Source organism: Phyllobates terribilis, unplaced genomic scaffold, assembly GCF_046119375.1.
Source record: "Phyllobates terribilis strain yellow unplaced genomic scaffold, ASM4611937v1 Scaffold_272__1_contigs__length_2551015, whole genome shotgun sequence".
NCBI classification, from domain to species: Eukaryota; Metazoa; Chordata; class Amphibia; order Anura; family Dendrobatidae; genus Phyllobates; species Phyllobates terribilis.
In genome coordinates, this window is record NW_027363032.1 from 1,531,937 (window position 1) to 1,551,863 (window position 19,927).

Consider the following 19,927-nt stretch of genomic DNA (forward strand, 5'->3'; position numbering starts at 1 on the left):
AGTTACATGATCGGTGCCTGCACTGTCACTTGCTGGGAGTTGTAGTCCCTCACCACATACTGCAGTGCTATTATGACGCAGTGATGGTGAACTGTGTATCTAATCCTATCCTGTGTGATACTGTTTGCTGAGCCATGTATCTAATCCCGCCCTGTGCGATACTGTCTGCTGAGCTGTGTATCTAATCCACTCCTGTGTGATACTGTCTGCTGAGCTGTGTTTCTAATCCTATGCTGTGTGATACTGTCTGGTGAGCAGTGTATCTAATCCTCTCCTGTGCGATACTGTCTGCTGAGCCGTGTATCTAATCCTCTCCTGGTGAAACTGTGTGCTGAGCTGTGTATCTAATGCCATCCTGTGTGATACTGTCTGCTGAGCTGTGTATCTAATCCTCTCCTGTGTGATACTGTCTGCTGAGCTGTGTATCTAATCCTCTAATGTCTGATACTGTCTGCTGAGCTGTGTATCTAATCGTCTCCTGTGTGATACTGTCTGATGAACTGTGTATCTAATCCTATCCTGTGTGATACTGTCTGCTGAGCCGTGTATCTAATCCCGCCCTGTGCGATACTGTCTGCTGAGCCGTGTATCTAATCCACTCCTGTGTGATACTGTCTGCTGAGCTGTGTATCTAATCCTATGCTGTGTGATACTGTCAGCTGAGCTGTGTATCTAATCCTCTCCTGTGTGATACTGTCTGCTGAGCCGTGTATCTAATCCTCTGTGTAATACTGTGTGTTGAGCCGTGTATCTAATCCTCTCCTGTGTGATACTGTCTGCTGAGCAGTGTATCTAATCTTAACCTGTGTGATACTGTCTGCTGAGCTGTGTATCTAATCCCCTCCTGTGTGATACTGTCTGCTGAGCTGTGTATCTAATCCTATGATGTGTATCTAATCCTCTCCTGTGTGATACTGTCTACTGAGCCGTGTATCTAATCCCCTCCTGTGATACTGCCTGCTGAGCCGTGTATCTAATCCTATCCTGTGTGATACTGTCTGCTGAGCTGTGTATCTAATCCTATCCTGTGTGATACCATCTGCTGAGCAGTGTATCTAATCCTATCCTGTGTGATACTGTTTGCTGACCTGTGTATCTAATCCTATGCTGTGTGATACTGTCTGGTGAGCTGTGTATCTAATCCTGTACAGTGATACTGTCTGCTGAGCAGTGTATCTAATCCTATCCTGTGTGATACTGTCTGCTGAGCTGTGTATCTAATCCTGTCCTGTGTGATACTGTCTGCTGAGCTGTGCATCTAATCCTATCCTGTGTGATACTATCTGCTAAACAGTGTATCTAATCATCCCCTGTGTGATACTGTCTGCTGAGCTGTGTATCTAATCCTCTCCTGTGTGATACTGTCTGCTGAGCCGTGTATCTAATCCTATCCTGTGTGATACTGTCTGCTGAGCCGTGTATCTCTAATCCTACCCTGTGTGACACTGTCTGCTGAGCCGTGTATCTAATCCTCTCCTGTGTGATACCGTCTGCTGAGCTGTGTATCTAATTCTCTCCTGTGTGATACCGTCTGCTGAGCTGTGTATCTAATACTCTCCTGTGTGATACTGTCTGCTGAGCAGTGTATCTAATACTCTCCTGTGTGATACTGTCTGCTGAGCAGTGTATCTAATCCCGCCCTGTGCGATACTGTCTGCTGAGCCGTGTATCTAATCCACTCCTGTGTGATACTATCTGCTGAGCTTTGTATCTAATCCTGTGCTGTGTGATACTGTCATCTGAGTTGTGTATCTAATCCTATCCTGTGTGATACCATCTGCTGAGCTGTGTATCTAATCCTTTCCTGTGTGATACTGTCTGCTGAGCTGTGTATCTAATCCTCTCCTGTGTGATACTGTCTGCTGAGCTATGTATCTAATCCTCTCCTGTGTGATACTGTTTGCTGAGCTGTGTATCTAATCCTTTCCTGTGTGATACTGCCTGCTGAGCTGTGTATCTAAGCCTATCCTGTGTGATACTGTCTGCTGAGCCATGTATATAATCCTCTACTGTGTGATACTGTCAGGTGAGCTGTGTATCTAAGCCTATCCTGTGTGATACTGTCTGCTGAGCCATGTATATAATCCTATCCTGTGTGATACTGTCTGCTGAGCTGTGTATCTAATCCTCTCCTGTGTGATATTGTCAGCTGAGCTGTGTATCTAATCCTCTCCTGTGTGATACTGTCTGCTGAGCTGTGTATCTAATCCTATGCTGTGTGATACTGTCTGCTGAGCTGTGTATCTAATCCTATGCTGTGTGATACTGTCTGCTGAGCTGTGTATCTAATCCTACCCTGTGTGATACTGTCTGCTCAACCGTGTATCTAATCCTCTCCTGTGTGATACCGTCTGCTGAGCAGTGTATCTAATCCTCTCCTGTGTGATACTGTCTGCTGAGCTGTGTATCTAATCCTCTCCTGTGTGATACTGTCAGCTGAGCTGTGTATCTAATCCTCTCCTGTGTGATACTGTCTGCTGAGCTGTGTATCTAATCCTGTCCTGTGTGATACTGTCTGATTAGCTATGTATCTAATCCTCTCCTGTGCGATACTGACTGCTGAGCTGTGTATCTAATCCTCTCCTGTGTGATACTGTCAGCTGAGCTGTGTATCTAATCCTCTCCTGTGTGATACTGTCAGCTGAGCTGTGTATCTAATCCTCTCCTGTGTGATACTGTCTGCTGAGCCGTGTATCTAATCCTATCCTGTGTGATACTGTCTACTGAGCTGTGTATCTAATCCTACCCTGTGTGATACTGTCTGCTGAGCCGTGTATCTAATCCTGTCCTGTGTGATACTGTCTGATGAGCTATGTATCTAATCCTCTCCTGTGTGATACTGTCAGCTGAGCTGTGTATCTAATCCTCTCCTGTGTGATACTGTCTGCTGAGCCGTGTATCTAATCCTGTCCTGTGTGATACTGTCTGATGAGCTATGTATCTAATCCTCTCCTGTGTGATACTGTCTGCTGAGCTGTGTATCTAATCCTGTCCTGTGTGATACTGTCTGATGAGCTATGTATCTAATCCTCTCCTGTGCGATACTGTCTGATGAGCCGTGTATCTAATCCTCTCCTGTGTGATACTGTCTGCTGAGCTGTGCATCTAATCCTATCCTGTGTGATACCATCTGCTGAGCTGTGTATCTAATCCTCTCCTGTGTGATACTGTCTGCTGAGCTGTGTATCAAATCCTCTCCTGTGTGATACTGTCTGCTGAGCCGTGTATCTAATCCTACCCTGTGTGATACTGTCTGCTGAACCGTGTATCTAATCCTGCCCTGTGTGATACTGTCTGCTGAGCAGTGTATCTAATCCTATCCTGTGTGATACCATCTGCTGAGCTGTGTATCTAATCCTCTCCTGTGTGATACTGTCTGCTGAGCTGTGTATCAAATCCTCTCCTGTGTGATATTGTCTGCTGAGCTGTGTATCTAATCCTCTCCTGTGTGATACTGTCTGCTGAGCTGTGTATCTAATCCTCTCCTGAGTGATACTGTCTGCTGAGCTGTGTATCTAATCCTGTCCTGTGTGATACTGTCTGCTGAGCCGTGTATCTAATCCTACCCTGTGTGATACTGTCTGCTGAGCTGTGTATCTAATCCTTTCCTGTGTGATACTGTCTGCTGAGCTGTGTATCTAATCCTCTCCTGTGTGATACTGTCTGCTGAGCTATGTATCTAATCCTCTCCTGTGTGATACTGTTTGCTGAGCTGTGTATCTAATCCTTTCCTGTGTGATACTGCCTGCTGAGCTGTGTATCTAAGCCTATCCTGTGTGATACTGTCTGCTGAGCCATGTATATAATCCTCTACTGTGTGATACTGTCAGGTGAGCTGTGTATCTAATCCTCTCCTGTGTGATATTGTCAGCTGAGCTGTGTATCTAATCCTGTCCTGTGTGATACTGTCTGCTGAGCAGTGTATCTAATTCCATCCTGTTTGATACCATCTGCTGATCCGTGTATCTAATCCTCTCCTGTGTGATACTGTCTGCTGAGCTGTGTATCAAATCCTCTCCTGTGTGATACTGACTGCTGTGCTGTGTATCTAATCCTATGCTGTGTGATACTGTCTGCTGAGCTGTGTATCTAATCCTATGCTGTGTGATACTGTCTGCTGAGCTGTATCTCTAATCCTACCCAGTGTGATACTGTCTGCTCTACCGTGTATCTAATCCTCTCTTGTGTGATACCGTCTGCTGAGCAGTGTATCTAATCCTCTCCTGTGTGATACCGGCTGCTGAGCTGTGTATCTAATCCTCTCCTGTGTGATACTGTCTGATGAGCTGTGTATCTAATCCTCTCCTGTGTGATACTGTCTGCTGAGCTGTGTTTCTAATCCTCTCCTGTGTGATACTGTCTGATGAACTGTGTTTCTAATCCTCTCCTGTGTGATACTGTCTGCTGAGCTGTGTATCTAATCCTCTCCTGTGTGATACTGTCTGCTGAGCTGTGTATCTAATCCTCTCCTGTGTGATACTGTCTGATGAGCTGTGTATCTAATCCTCTCCTGTGTGACTCTGTCTGCTGAGCCTTGTATCTAATCCTCTCCTGTGTGATACTGTGTGCTGAGATGTGTATCTTATCCTATCCTGTGTGATACTGTCTGATGAACTGTGTATCTAATCCTATCTTGTGTGATACCATCTGCTGAGTCGTGTGTCTAATCCCGCCCTGTGCGATACTGTCTGCTGAGCTGTGTATCTAATCCTCTCCTGTGTGATACTGTCTGATGAACTGTGTATCTAATCCTCTCCTGTGTGATACTGTCTGCTGAGCTGTGTATCTAATCCTCTCCTGTGTGATACTGTCTGCTGAGCTGTTTATCTAATCCTCTCCTTTGTGATACTGTCTGCTGAGCTGTGTATCTAATCTTGTCCTGTGTGATACAGTCTGCTGAGCTATGCATCTAATCCTGTCCTGTGTGATACCGTCTGCTGAGCAGTGTATCTAATCTTATCCTGTGATACTGTCTGCTGAGCTGTGTATCTAATCCCCTCCTGTGTGATTCTGTCTGCTGAGAAGTGTATCTAATCCTATGCTGTGTGATACTGTCTGCTGAGCTGTGTATCTAATCCTATGCTGTGTATCTAATCATCTCCTGTGTGATAATGTCTGCTGAGCCGTGTATCTAATCCTATCCTGTGTGATACTGTCTGCTGAGCTGTGTATCTAATCCTATCCTGTGTAATACCATCTGCTGAGCAGTGTATCTAATCATATCCTGTGTGATACTGTCTGCTGAGCTGTGTATCTAATCCTCTCCTGTGTGATACTGTCTGCTGAGCCGTGTATCTAATCCTCTCCTGTGTGATACTGTGTGCTGAGCTGTGTATCTAATCCTCTCCTGTGCGTTACTGTCTGCTGAGCTGTGTATCTAATCCTCTCCTGTGTGATACTGTCTGATGAACTGTGTATCTAATCCTGTCCTATGTGATACTGTCAGCTGAGCTGTGTATCTAATCCTCTCCTGAGTGATACTGTCTGCTGTGTCATATATCTAATCCCGCCCTGTGCGATACTGTCTGCTGAGCCGTGTATCTAATCCACTCCTGTGGGTTACTGTCTGATGAACTGTGTATCTAATCCTGTCCTATGTGATACTGTCAGCTGAGCTGTGTATCTAATCCTCTCCTGTGTGATACTGTCTGCTGAGCTGTGTGTCTAATCCTTTCCTGTGCGATACTGTCTGCTGAGCTGTGTATCTAATCCTCTCCTGTGTGATACTGTCTGCTGAGCAGTGTATCTAATCTTATACTGTGTGATACTGTCTCCTGAGCTGTGTATCTAATCCCCTCCTTTGTGATACTGTCTGCTGAGCTGTGTATCTAATCCTCTCCTGTGTGATACTGTCTGCTGAGCCGTGTATCTAATCCTATGCTGTGTGATAGTCTGCTGAGCAGTGTATCTAATCTTATACTGTGTGATACTGTCTGCTGAGCTGTGTATCTAATCCCCTCCTGTGTGATACTGTCTGCTGAGCTGTGTATCTAATCCTCTCCTGTGTGATACTGTCTGCTGAGCAGTGTATCTAATCTTATACTGTGTGGTACTGTCTGCTGAGCTGTGTATCTAATCCCCTACTGTGTGATACTGTCTGCTGAGCTGTATATCTAAACCTGTCCTGTGTGATACCGTCTGCTGAGCTATGTATCTAATCCTCTCCTGTGTGATACTGTCTGCTGAGCTGTGTATCTAATCCCCTATTATGTGATACTGTCTGCTGAGCTGTATATCTAAACCTGTCCTGTGTGATACCGTCTGCTGAGCTATGTATCTAATCCTCTACTGTGTGATACTGTCTGCTGAGCTGTGTGTCTAATCCCATCCTGTGTGATACTGTCTGCTGAGCCGTGTATCTAATCCTATCCTGTGTGATACTGTCTGCTGAGCTGTGTATCTAATCCTCTCCTGTGTGATACTGTCTGCTGAGCCGTGTATCTAATCCTCTCCTGTGTGATACTGTGTGCTGAGCTGTGTATCTAATCCTCTCCTGTGCGTTACTGTCTGCTGAGCTGTGTATCTAATCCTCTCCTGTGTGATACTGTCTGCTGAGCCGTGTATCTAATCCCATCCTGTGTGATACTGTCTGCTGAGCTGTGTATCTAATCATGTAATGTGTGATACTGTCTGCTGAGCTGTGTATCTAATCCTCTCCTGTGTGATACTGTCTGCTGAGCCGTGTATCTAATCCTCTCCTGTGTGATACTGTGTGCTGAGCTGTGTATCTAATCCTCTCCTGTGTGATACTGTCTGCTAAGCCGTGTATCTAATCCTATCCTGTGTGATACTATCTGCAGAGCAGTGTATCTAATCCTATCCTGTGTGATACTGTCTGCTGAGCTGTATATCTAATCCTCTCCTGTGTGATACTGTCTGCTGAGCCGTGTATCTAATCCTCTCCTGTGTGATACTGTGTGCTGAGCTGTGTATCTAATCCTCTCCTGTGCGTTACTGTCTGCTGAGCTGTGTATCTAATCCTCTCCTGTGTGATACTGTCTGCTGAGCCGTGTATCTAATCCCATCCTGTGTGATACTGTCTGCTGAGCTGTGTATCTAATCATGTAATGTGTGATACTGTCTGCTGAGCTGTGTATCTAATCGTCTCCTGTGTGATACTGTCTGATGCACTGTGTATCTAATCCTATCTTTCGTGATACTGTCTGCTGAGCCGTGTATCTAATCCACTCCTGTGTGATACTGTCTGATGAACTGTGTATCTAATCCTGTCCTATGTGATACTGTCAGCTGAGCTGTGTATCTAATCCTCTCCTGTGTGATACTGTCTGCTGAGCTGTGCATCTAATCCTGTCCTGTGTGATACCGTCTGCTGAGCTATGTATCTAATCCTTTCCTGTGTGATACTGTCTGCTGAGCTGTATCTCTAATCCTACCCTGTGTGATACTGTCTGTGGAGCCGTGTATCTAATCCTCTCCTGTGCGATACCGTCTGCTGAGCTGTGTATCTAATCCTCTCCTGTGTGATACTGTCTGCTGAGCAGTGTATCTAATCTTATACTGTGTGATACTGTCTCCTGAGCTGTGTATCTAATCCCCTCCTGTGTGATACTGTCTGCTGAGCTGTGTATCTAATCCTCTCCTGTGTGATACTGTCTGCTGAGCCGTGTATCTAATCCTATGCTGTGTGATAGTCTGCTGAGCAGTGTATCTAATCTTATACTGTGTGATACTGTCTGCTGAGCTGTGTATCTAATCCCTTCCTGTGTGATACTGTCTGCTGAGCTGTGTATCTAATCCTCTCCTGTGTGATACTGTCTGCTGAGCAGTGTATCTAATCTTATACTGTGTGATACTGTCTGCTGAGCTGTATATCTAAACCTGTCCTGTGTGATACCGTCTGCTGAGCTATGTATCTAATCCTTTCCTGTGTGATACTGTCTGCTGAGCTGTGCATCTAATCCTGTCCTGTGTGATACCGTCTGCTGAGCTATGTATCTAATCCTTTCCTGTGTGATACTGTCTGCTGAGCTGTATCTCTAATCCTACCCTGTGTGATACTGTCTGTGGAGCCGTGTATCTAATCCTCTCCTGTGCGATACCGTCTGCTGAGCTGTGTATCTAATCCTCTCCTGTGTGATACTGTCTGCTGAGCAGTGTATCTAATCTTATACTGTGTGATACTGTCTCCTGAGCTGTGTATCTAATCCCCTCCTGTGTGATACTGTCTGCTGAGCTGTGTATCTAATCCTCTCCTGTGTGATACTGTCTGCTGAGCCGTGTATCTAATCCTATGCTGTGTGATAGTCTGCTGAGCAGTGTATCTAATCTTATACTGTGTGATACTGTCTGCTGAGCTGTGTATCTAATCCCCTCCTGTGTGATACTGTCTGCTGAGCTGTGTATCTAATCCCCTCCTGTGTGATACTGTCTGCTGAGCTGTGTATCTAATCCCCTACTGTGTGATACTGTCTGCTGAGCTGTATATCTAAACCTGTCCTGTGTGATACCGTCTGCTGAGCTATGTATCTAATCCTCTCCTGTGTGATACTGTCTGCTGAGCTGTGTGTCTAATCCCATCCTGTGTGATACTGTCTGCTGAGCCGTGTATCTAATCCTCTCCTGTGTCATACTGTCTGCTAAGCCGTGTATCTAATCCTATCCTGTGTGATACTATCTGCAGAGCAGTGTATCTAATCCTATCCTGTGTGATACTGTCTGCTGAGCTGTGTATCTAATCCTCTCCTGTGTGATACTGTCTGCTGAGCCGTGTATCTAATCCTCTCCTGTGTGATACTGTGTGCTGAGCTGTGTATCTAATCCTCTCCTGTGCGTTACTGTCTGCTGAGCTGTGTATCTAATCCTCTCCTGTGTGATACTGTCTGCTGAGCCGTGTATCTAATCCCATCCTGTGTGATACTGTCTGCTGAGCTGTGTATCTAATCATGTAATGTGTGATACTGTCTGCTGAGCTGTGTATCTAATCGTCTCCTGTGTGATACTGTCTGATGAACTGTGTATCTAATCCTATCTTTCGTGATACTGTCTGCTGAGCCGTGTATCTAATCCACTCCTGTGTGATACTGTCTGATGACCTGTGTATCTAATCCTGTCCTATGTGATACTGTCAGCTGAGCTGTGTATCTAATCCTCTCCTGTGTGATACAGTCTGCTGAGCTGTGCATCTAATCCTGTCCTGTGTGATACCGTCTGCTGAGCTGTGCATCTAATCCTCTCCTGTGTGATACTGTCTGCTGAGCAGTGTATCTAATCTTATACTGTGTGATACTGTCTGCTGAGCTGTGTATCTAATCCTCTCCTGTGTGATACTGTCTGCTGAGCTGTGTATCTAATCCTCTCCTGTGTGATACTGTCTGCTGAGCCGTGTATCTAATCCTATGCTGTGATAATCTGCTGAGCAGTGTATCTAATCTTATACTGTGTGATACTGTCTTCTGAGCTGTGTATCTAATCCCCTCCTGTTTGATACTGTCTGCTGAGCTGTGTATCTAATCCTCTCCTGTGTGATACTGTCTGCTGAGCAGTGTATCTAATCTTATACTGTGTGGTACTGTCTGCTGAGCTGCGTATCTAATCCCCTCCTGTGTGATACTGTCTGCTGAGCCGTGTATCTAATCCTCTCCTGTGTGATACCGTCTGCTGAGCTATGTATCTAATCCTGTCCTGTGTGATACTGTCTGCTGAGCTGTGTATGTATCTAATCCCCTCCTGTGTGATAATGTCTGCTGAGCTGTGTATCTAATCCTCTCCTGTGTGATAATGTCTGCTGAGCTGTGTATCTAATCCTGTCCTGTGTGATACCGTCTGCTGAGCTGTGTATCTAATCCTGTCCTGTGTGATACTGTCTGCTGAGCCGTGCATCTAATCCTCTCCTGTGTCATACTATCTGCTGAGCCGTGTATCTAATCCTCTCCTGTGTGATACTGTCTGCTGAGCTGTGTATCTAATCCTACCCTGTATGATACTGTCTGCTGAGCCGTGTATCTAATCCTCTCCTGTGTCATACTGTCTGCTGAGCCGTGTATCTAATCCTCTCCTGTGTGATACTGTCTGCTGAGCTGTGTATCTAATCCTCTCCTGTGTGATACTGTCTGCTGAGCCGTGTATCTAATCCTCTCCTGTGTCATACTGTCTGCTGAGCCGTGTATCTAATCCTCTCCTGTGTGATACTGTCTGCTGAGCTGTGTATCTAATCCTCTCCTGTGTGATACCATCTGCTGAGCCGTGTATCTAATCCTCTCCTGTGTGATACTGTCTGCTGAGCCGTGTATCTAATCCTCTCCTGTGTGATACTGTCTGCTGAGCCGTGTATCTAATCATCTCCTGTGTGATACTGTCTACTGAGCATTGTATCTAATCCTCTCCTTTGTGATACTGTCTGCTGAGCTGTGTATCTAATCTTCTCCTGTGTGATACAGTCTGCTGAGCTGTGTATCTAATCCTATTCGGTGTGATACTGTCTGCTGAGCTGTGTATCTATCTAATCCTATTCGGTGTGATACTGTCTGCTGAGCTGTGTATCTAATCCTATCCGGTGTGATACTGTCTGCTGAGCTGTGTATCTAATCCTATCCGGTGTGATACTGTCTGCTGAGCTGTGTATCTAATCCTACCCTGTATGATACTGTCTGCTGAGCCGTGTATCTAATCCTCTCCTGTGTCATACTGTCTGCTGAGCCGTGTATCTAATCCTCTCCTGTGTGATACTGTCTGCTGAGCTGTGTATCTAATCCTCTCCTGTGTGATACTGTCTGCTGAGCCGTGTATCTAATCCTCTCCTGTGTCATACTGTCTGCTGAGCCGTGTATCTAATCCTCTCCTGTGTGATACTGTCTGCTGAGCTGTGTATCTAATCCTCTCCTGTGTGATACTGTCTGCTGAGCCGTGTATCTAATCCTCGCCTGTGTCATACTGTCTGCTGAGCCGTGTATCTAATCCACTCCTGTGTGATACTGTCTGCTGAGCTGTATCTCTAATCCTCTCCTGTGTGATACCATCTGCTGAGCCGTGTATCTAATCCTCTCCTGTGTGATACTGTCTGCTGAGCCGTGTATCTAATCCTCTCCTGTGTGATACTGTCTGCTGAGCCGTGTATCTAATCCTCTCCTGTGTGATACTGTCAGCTGAGCTGCGTATCTAATCCTCTCCTGTGTGATACTGTCTACTGAGCATTGTATCTAATCCTCTCCTGTGTGATACTGTCTGCTGAGCTATGTATCTAATCCTCTCCTGTGTGATACTGTCTGCTGAGCTGTGTATCTAATCTTCTCCTGTGTGATACTGTCTGCTGAGCTGTGTATCTAATCCTATTCGGTGTGATACTGTCTGCTGAGCTGTGTATCTAATCTTATACTGTGTGATACTGTCTGCTGAGCTGTGTATCTAATCTTCTCCTGTGTGATACTGTCTGCTGAGCTGTGTATCTAATCCTCTCCTGTGTGATACTGTCTGCTGAGCTGTGTATCTAATCCTCTCCTATGTGATACTGTCTGATGAGCTGTGTATCTAATCCTCTCCTGTGTGATACTGTCTGATGAGCTGTGTATCTAATCCTATCCGGTGTGATACTGTCTGCTGAGCTGTGTATCTAATCCTATCCGGTGTGATACTGTCTGCTGAGCTGTGTATCTAATCCTACCCTGTATGATACTGTCTGCTGAGCCGTGTATCTAATCCTCTCCTGTGTCATACTGTCTGCTGAGCCGTGTATCTAATCCTCTCCTGTGTGATACTGTCTGCTGAGCTGTGTATCTAATCCTCTCCTGTGTGATACTGTCTGCTGAGCCGTGTATCTAATCCTCTCCTGTGTCATACTGTCTGCTGAGCCGTGTATCTAATCCTCTCCTGTGTGATACTGTCTGCTGAGCTTTGTATCTAATCCTCTCCTGTGTGATACTGTCTGCTGAGCCGTGTATCTAATCCTCGCCTGTGTCATACTGTCTGCTGAGCCGTGTATCTAATCCACTCCTGTGTGATACTGTCTGCTGAGCTGTATCTCTAATCCTCTCCTGTGTGATACCATCTGCTGAGCCGTGTATCTAATCCTCTCCTGTGTGATACTGTCTGCTGAGCCGTGTATCTAATCCTCTCCTGTGTGATACTGTCTGCTGAGCCGTGTATCTAATCCTCTCCTGTGTGATACTGTCAGCTGAGCTGTGTATCTAATCCTCTCCTGTGTGATACTGTCTGCTGAGCCGTGTATCTAATCCTCTCCTGTGTGATACTGTCTGCTGAGCTATGTATCTAATCCTCTCCTGTGTGATACTGTCTGCTGAGCTGTGTATCTAATCCTATTCGGTGTGATACTGTCTGCTGAGCTGTGTATCTAATCTTATACTGTGTGATACTGTCTGCTGAGCTGTGTATCTAATCTTCTCCTGTGTGATACTGTCTGCTGAGCTGTGTATCTAATCCTCTCCTGTGTGATACTGTCTGCTGAGCCGTGTATCTAATCCTCTCCTGTGTGATACTGTGTGCTGAGATGTGTATCTTATCCTATCCTGTGTGATACTGTCTGATGAACTGTGTATCTAATCCTATCTTGTGTGATACCATCTGCTGAGTCGTGTATCTAATCCCGCCCTGTGCGATACTGTCTGCTGAGCCGTGTATCTAATCCACTCCTGTGTGATACTGTCTGATGAACTGTGTATCTAATCCTCTCCTGTGTGATACTGTCTGCTGAGCTGTGTATCTAATCCTCTCCTGTGTGATACTGTCTGCTGAGCCGTGTATCTAATCCTCTCCTGTGTGATACTGTCTACTGAGCATTGTATCTAATCCTCTCCTGTGTGATACTGTCTGCTGAGCTATGTATCTAATCCTCTCCTGTGTGATACTGTCTGCTGAGCTGTGTATCTAATCTTCTCCTGTGTGATACTGTCTGCTGAGCTGTGTATCTAATCCTATTCGGTGTGATACTGTCTGCTGAGCTGTGTATCTAATCTTATACTGTGTGATACTGTCTGCTGAGCTGTGTATCTAATCTTCTCCTGTGTGATACTGTCTGCTGAGCTGTGTATCTAATCCTCTCCTGTGTGATACTGTCTGCTGAGCTGTGTACCTAATCCTCTCCTGTGTGATACTGTCTGCTGAGCTGTGTATCTAATCCTCTCCTGTGTGATACTGTCTGCTGAGCCGTGTATCTAATCCTCCCCTGTGTGATACTGTCTACTGAGCATTGTATCTAATCCTCTCCTGTGTGATACTGTCTGCTGAGCTATGTATCTAATCCTCTCCTGTGTGATACTGTCTGCTGAGCTGTGTATCTAATCCTACCCTGTATGATACTGTCTGCTGAGCCGTGTATCTAATCCTCTCCTGTGTCATACTGTCTGCTGAGCCGTGTATCTAATCCTCTCCTGTGTGATACTGTCTGCTGAGCTGTGTATCTAATCCTCTCCTGTGTGATACTGTCTGCTGAGCCGTGTATCTAATCCTCTCCTGTGTCATACTGTCTGCTGAGCCGTGTATCTAATCCTCTCCTGTGTGATACTGTCTGCTGAGCTGTGTATCTAATCCTCTCCTGTGTGATACCATCTGCTGAGCCGTGTATCTAATCCTCTCCTGTGTGATACTGTCTGCTGAGCCGTGTATCTAATCCTCTCCTGTGTGATACTGTCTGCTGAGCCGTGTATCTAATCATCTCCTGTGTGATACTGTCTACTGAGCATTGTATCTAATCCTCTCCTTTGTGATACTGTCTGCTGAGCTGTGTATCTAATCTTCTCCTGTGTGATACAGTCTGCTGAGCTGTGTATCTAATCCTATTCGGTGTGATACTGTCTGCTGAGCTGTGTATCTAATCCTATTCGGTGTGATACTGTCTGCTGAGCTGTGTATCTAATCCTATCCGGTGTGATACTGTCTGCTGAGCTGTGTATCTAATCCTATCCGGTGTGATACTGTCTGCTGAGCTGTGTATCTAATCCTACCCTGTATGATACTGTCTGCTGAGCCGTGTATCTAATCCTCTCCTGTGTCATACTGTCTGCTGAGCCGTGTATCTAATCCTCTCCTGTGTGATACTGTCTGCTGAGCTGTGTATCTAATCCTCTCCTGTGTGATACTGTCTGCTGAGCCGTGTATCTAATCCTCTCCTGTGTCATACTGTCTGCTGAGCCGTGTATCTAATCCTCTCCTGTGTGATACTGTCTGCTGAGCTGTGTATCTAATCCTCTCCTGTGTGATACTGTCTGCTGAGCCGTGTATCTAATCCTCGCCTGTGTCATACTGTCTGCTGAGCCGTGTATCTAATCCTATGCTGTGTGATACTGTCTGCTGAGCTGTATCTCTAATCCTCTCCTGTGTGATACCATCTGCTGAGCCGTGTATCTAATCCTCTCCTGTGTGATACTGTCTGCTGAGCCGTGTATCTAATCCTCTCCTGTGTGATACTGTCTGCTGAGCCGTGTATCTAATCCTCTCCTGTATGATACTGTCAGCTGAGCTGTGTATCTAATCCTCTCCTGTGTGATACTGTCTGCTGAGCCGTGTATCTAATCCTCTCCTGTGTGATACTGTCTGCTGAGCCGTGTATCTAATCCTCTCCTGTGTGATACTGTCAGCTGAGCTGCGTATCTAATCCTCTCCTGTGTGATACTGTCTACTGAGCATTGTATCTAATCCTCTCCTGTGTGATACTGTCTGCTGAGCTATGTATCTAATCCTCTCCTGTGTGATACTGTCTGCTGAGCTGTGTATCTAATCTTCTCCTGTGTGATACTGTCTGCTGAGCTGTGTATCTAATCCTATTCGGTGTGATACTGTCTGCTGAGCTGTGTATCTAATCTTATACTGTGTGATACTGTCTGCTGAGCTGTGTATCTAATCTTCTCCTGTGTGATACTGTCTGCTGAGCTGTGTATCTAATCCTCTCCTGTGTGATACTGTCTGCTGAGCTGTGTATCTAATCCTCTCCTATGTGATACTGTCTGATGAGCTGTGTATCTAATCCTCTCCTGTGTGATACTGTCTGATGAGCTGTGTATCTAATCCTATCCGGTGTGATACTGTCTTCTGAGCTGTGTATCTAATCCTATCCGGTGTGATACTGTCTGCTGAGCTGTGTATCTAATCCTACCCTGTATGATACTGTCTGCTGAGCCGTGTATCTAATCCTCTCCTGTGTCATACTGTCTGCTGAGCCGTGTATCTAATCCTCTCCTGTGTGATACTGTCTGCTGAGCTGTGTATCTAATCCTCTCCTGTGTGATACTGTCTGCTGAGCCGTGTATCTAATCCTCTCCTGTGTCATACTGTCTGCTGAGCCGTGTATCTAATCCTCTCCTGTGTGATACTGTCTGCTGAGCTGTGTATCTAAACCTCTCCTGTGTGATACTGTCTGCTGAGCCGTGTATCTAATCCTCGCCTGTGTCATACTGTCTGCTGAGCCGTGTATCTAATCCACTCCTGTGTGATACTGTCTGCTGAGCTGTATCTCTAATCCTCTCCTGTGTGATACCATCTGCTGAGCCGTGTATCTAATCCTCTCCTGTGTGATACTGTCTGCTGAGCCGTGTATCTAATCCTCTCCTGTGTGATACTGTCTGCTGAGCCGTGTATCTAATCCTCTCCTGTGTGATACTGTCAGCTGAGCTGTGTATCTAATCCTCTCCTGTGTGATACTGTCTGCTGAGCCGTGTATCTAATCCTCTCCTGTGTGATACTGTCTGCTGAGCTATGTATCTAATCCTCTCCTGTGTGATACTGTCTGCTGAGCTGTGTATCTAATCCTATTCGGTGTGATACTGTCTGCTGAGCTGTGTATCTAATCTTATACTGTGTGATACTGTCTGCTGAGCTGTGTATCTAATCTTCTCCTGTGTGATACTGTCTGCTGAGCTGTGTATCTAATCCTCTCCTGTGTGATACTGTCTGCTGAGCCGTGTATCTAATCCTCTCCTGTGTGATACTGTGTGCTGAGATGTGTATCTTATCCTATCCTGTGTGATACTGTCTGATGAACTGTGTATCTAATCCTATCTTGTGTGATACCATCTGCTGAGTCGTGTATCTAATCCCGCCCTGTGCGATACTGTCTGCTGAGCCGTGTATCTAATCCACTCCTGTGTGATACTGTCTGATGAACTGTGTATCTAATCCTCTCCTGTGTGATACTGTCTGCTGAGCTGTGTATCTAATCCTCTCCTGTGTGATACTGTCTGCTGAGCCGTGTATCTAATCCTCTCCTGTGTGATACTGTCTACTGAGCATTGTATCTAATCCTCTCCTGTGTGATACTGTCTGCTGAGCTATGTATCTAATCCTCTCCTGTGTGATACTGTCTGCTGAGCTGTGTATCTAATCTTCTCCTGTGTGATACTGTCTGCTGAGCTGTGTATCTAATCCTATTCGGTGTGATACTGTCTGCTGAGCTGTGTATCTAATCTTATACTGTGTGATACTGTCTGCTGAGCTGTGTATCTAATCTTCTCCTGTGTGATACTGTCTGCTGAGCTGTGTATCTAATCCTCTCCTGTGTGATACTGTCTGCTGAGCTGTGTATCTAATCCTCTCCTGTGTGATACTGTCTGATGAGCTGTGTATCTAATCCTCTCCTGTGTGACTCTGTCTGCTGAGCCGTGTATCTAATCCTCTCCTGTGTGATACTGTGTGCTGAGATGTGTATCTTATCCTATCCTGTGTGATACTGTCTGATGAACTGTGTATCTAATCCTATCTTGTGTGATACCATCTGCTGAGTCGTGTATCTAATCCCGCCCTGTGCGATACTGTCTGCTGAGCCGTGTATCTAATCCACTCCTGTGTGATACTGTCTGATGAACTGTGTATCTAATCCTCTCCTGTGTGATACTGTCTGCTGAGCTGTGTATCTAATCCTCTCCTGTGTGATACTGTCTGCTGAGCTGTTTATCTAATCCTCTCCTTTGTGATACTGTCTGCTGAGCTGTGTATCTAATCTTGTCCTGTGTGATACCGTCTGCTGAGCTATGCATCTAATCCTGTCCTGTGTGATACTGTCTGCTGAGCAGTGTATCTAATCTTATCTTGTGATACTGTCTGCTGAGCTGTGTATCTAATCCCCTCCTGTGTGATTCTGTCTGCTGAGAAGTGTATCTAATCCTATGCTGTGTATCTAATCATCTCCTGTGTGATAATGTCTGCTGAGCCGTGTATCTAATCCTATCCTGTGTGATACTGTCTGCTGAGCCGTGTATCTAATCCTATCCTGTGTAATACCATCTGCTGAGCAGTGTATCTAATCCTATCCTGTGTGATACTGTCTGCTGAGATGTGTATCTAATCCTCTCCTGTGTGATACTGTCTGCTGAGCCGTGTATCTAATCCTCTCCTGTGTGATACTGTGTGCTGAGCTGTGTATCTAATCCTCTCCTGTGCGTTACTGTCTGCTGAGCTGTGTATCTAATCCTCTCCTGTGTGATACTGTCTGATGAACTGTGTATCTAGTCCTGTCCTATGTGATACTGTCAGCTGAGCTGTATATCTAATCCTCTCCTGTGTGATACTGTCTGCTGAGCTGTGCATCTAATCCTGTCCTGTGTGATACTGTCTGCTGAGCCGTGTATCTAATCATATGCTGTGTGATAGTCTGCTGAGCAGTGTATCTAATCTTATACTGTGTGATACTGTCTGCTGAGCTGTGTATCTAATCCCCTCCTGTGTGATACTGTCTGCTGAGCTGTGTATCTAATCCTCTCCTGTGTGATACTGTCTGCTGAGCAGTGTATCTAATCTTATACTGTGTGGTACTGTCTGCTGAGCTGTGTATCTAATCCCCTACTGTGTGATACTGTCTGCTGAGCTGTATATCTAAACCTGTCCTGTGTGATACCGTCTGCTGAGCTATGTATCTAATCCTCTCCTGTGTGATACTGTCTGCTGAGCTGTGTGTCTAATCCTCTCCTGTGTGATACTGTCTGCTGAGCCGTATATCTAATCGTCTCCTGTGTGATACTGTCTGCTAAGCCGTGTATCTAATCCTATCCTGTGTGATACTATCTGCAGAGCAGTGTATCTAATCCTATCCTGTGTGATACTGTCTGCTGAGCTGTGTATCTAATCCTCTCCTGTGTGATACTGTCTGCTGAGCCGTGTATCTAATCCTCTCCTGTGTGATACTGTGTGCTGAGCTGTGTCTCTAATCCTCTCCTGTGCGTTACTGTCTGCTGAGCTGTGTATCTAATCCTCGCCTGTGTGATACTGTCTGCTGAGCCGTGTATCTAATCCCATCCTGTGTGATACTGTCTGCTGAGCTGTGTATCTAATCATGTAATGTGTGATACTGTCTGCTGAGCTGTGTATCTAATCGTCTCCTGTGTGATACTGTCTGATGAACTGTGTATCTAATCCTCTCCTGTGTGATACTGTCTGATGAACTGTGTATCTAATCCTGTCCTATGTGATACTGTCAGCTGAGCTGTGTATCTAATCCTCTCCTGTGTGATACTGTCTGCTGAGCTGTGCATCTAATCCTGTCCTGTGTGATACCGTCTGCTGAGCTATGTATCTAATCCTTTCCTGTGTGATACTGTCTGCTGAGCTGTATCTCTAATCCTACCCTGTGTGATACTGTCTGTGGAGCCGTGTATCTAATCCTCTCCTGTGCGATACCGTCTGCTGAGCTGTGTATCTAATCCTCTCCTGTGCGATACTGTCTGCTGAGCTGTGTATCTAATCCTCTCCTGTGTGATACTGTCTGCTGAGCAGTGTATCTAATCTTATACTGTGTGATACTGTCTGCTGAGCTGTGTATCTAATCCTCTCCTGTGTGATACTGTCTGCTGAGCTGTGTATCTAATCCTCTCCTGTGTGATACTGTCTGCTGAGCCGTGTATCTAATCCTATGCTGTGCTAATCTGCTGAGCAGTGTATCTAATCTTATACTGTGTGATACTGTCTTCTGAGCTGTGTATCTAATCCCCTCCTGTTTGATACTGTCTGCTGAGCTGTGTATCTAATCCTCTCCTGTGTGATACTGTCTGCTGAGCAGTGTATCTAATCTTATACTGTGTGGTACTGTCTGCTGAGCTATGTATCTAATCCTGTCCTGTGTGATACTGTCTGCTGAGCTGTGTATGTATCTAATCCCCTCCTGTGTGATAATGTCTGCTGAGCTGTGTATCTAATCCTCTCCTGTGTGATAATGTCTGCTGAGCTGTGTATCTAATCCTCTCCTGTGTGATACTGTCAGCTGAGCTGTGTATCTAACCCTCTCCTGTGTGATACTGTCTGCTGAGCCGTGTATCTAATCCTGTCCTGTGTGATACCGTCTGCTGAGCCGTTTATATAATCCTCTCCTGTGTCATACTGTCTGCTGAGCCGTGTATCTAATCCTCTCCTGTGTGATACTGTCTGCTGAGCTGTGTATCTAATCCTCTCCTGTGTGATACTGTCTGCTGAACTGTGTATCTAATCCTCTTCTGTGTCATACTGTCTGCTGAGCCGTGTATCTAATCCTCTCCTGTGTGATACCATCTGCTGAGCCGTGTATCTAATCCTCTCCTGTGTGATACTGTCTGCTGAGCCGTGTATCTAATCCTCTCCTGTGTGATACTGTCTGCTGAGCCGTGTATCTAATCCTGTCCTGTGTGATACTGTCTACTGAGCATTGTATCTAATCCTCTCCTGTGTGATACTGTCTGCTGAGCAGTGTTTCTAATCCTCTCCTGTGTGATACTGTCTGCTGAGCTGTATATCTAATCTTCTCCTGTGCGATACTGTCTGCTGAGCTGTGTATCTAATCCTACCCTGTATGATACTGTCTGCTGAGCCGTTTATCTAATCCTCTCCTGTGTCATACTGTCTGCTGAGCCGTGTATCTAATCCTCTCCTGTGTGATACTGTCTGCTGAGCTGTGTATCTAATCCTCTCCTGTGTGATACTGTCTGCTGAACTGTGTATCTAATCCTCTCCTGTGTCATACTGTCTGCTGAGCCGTGTATCTAATCCTCTCCTGTGTGATACT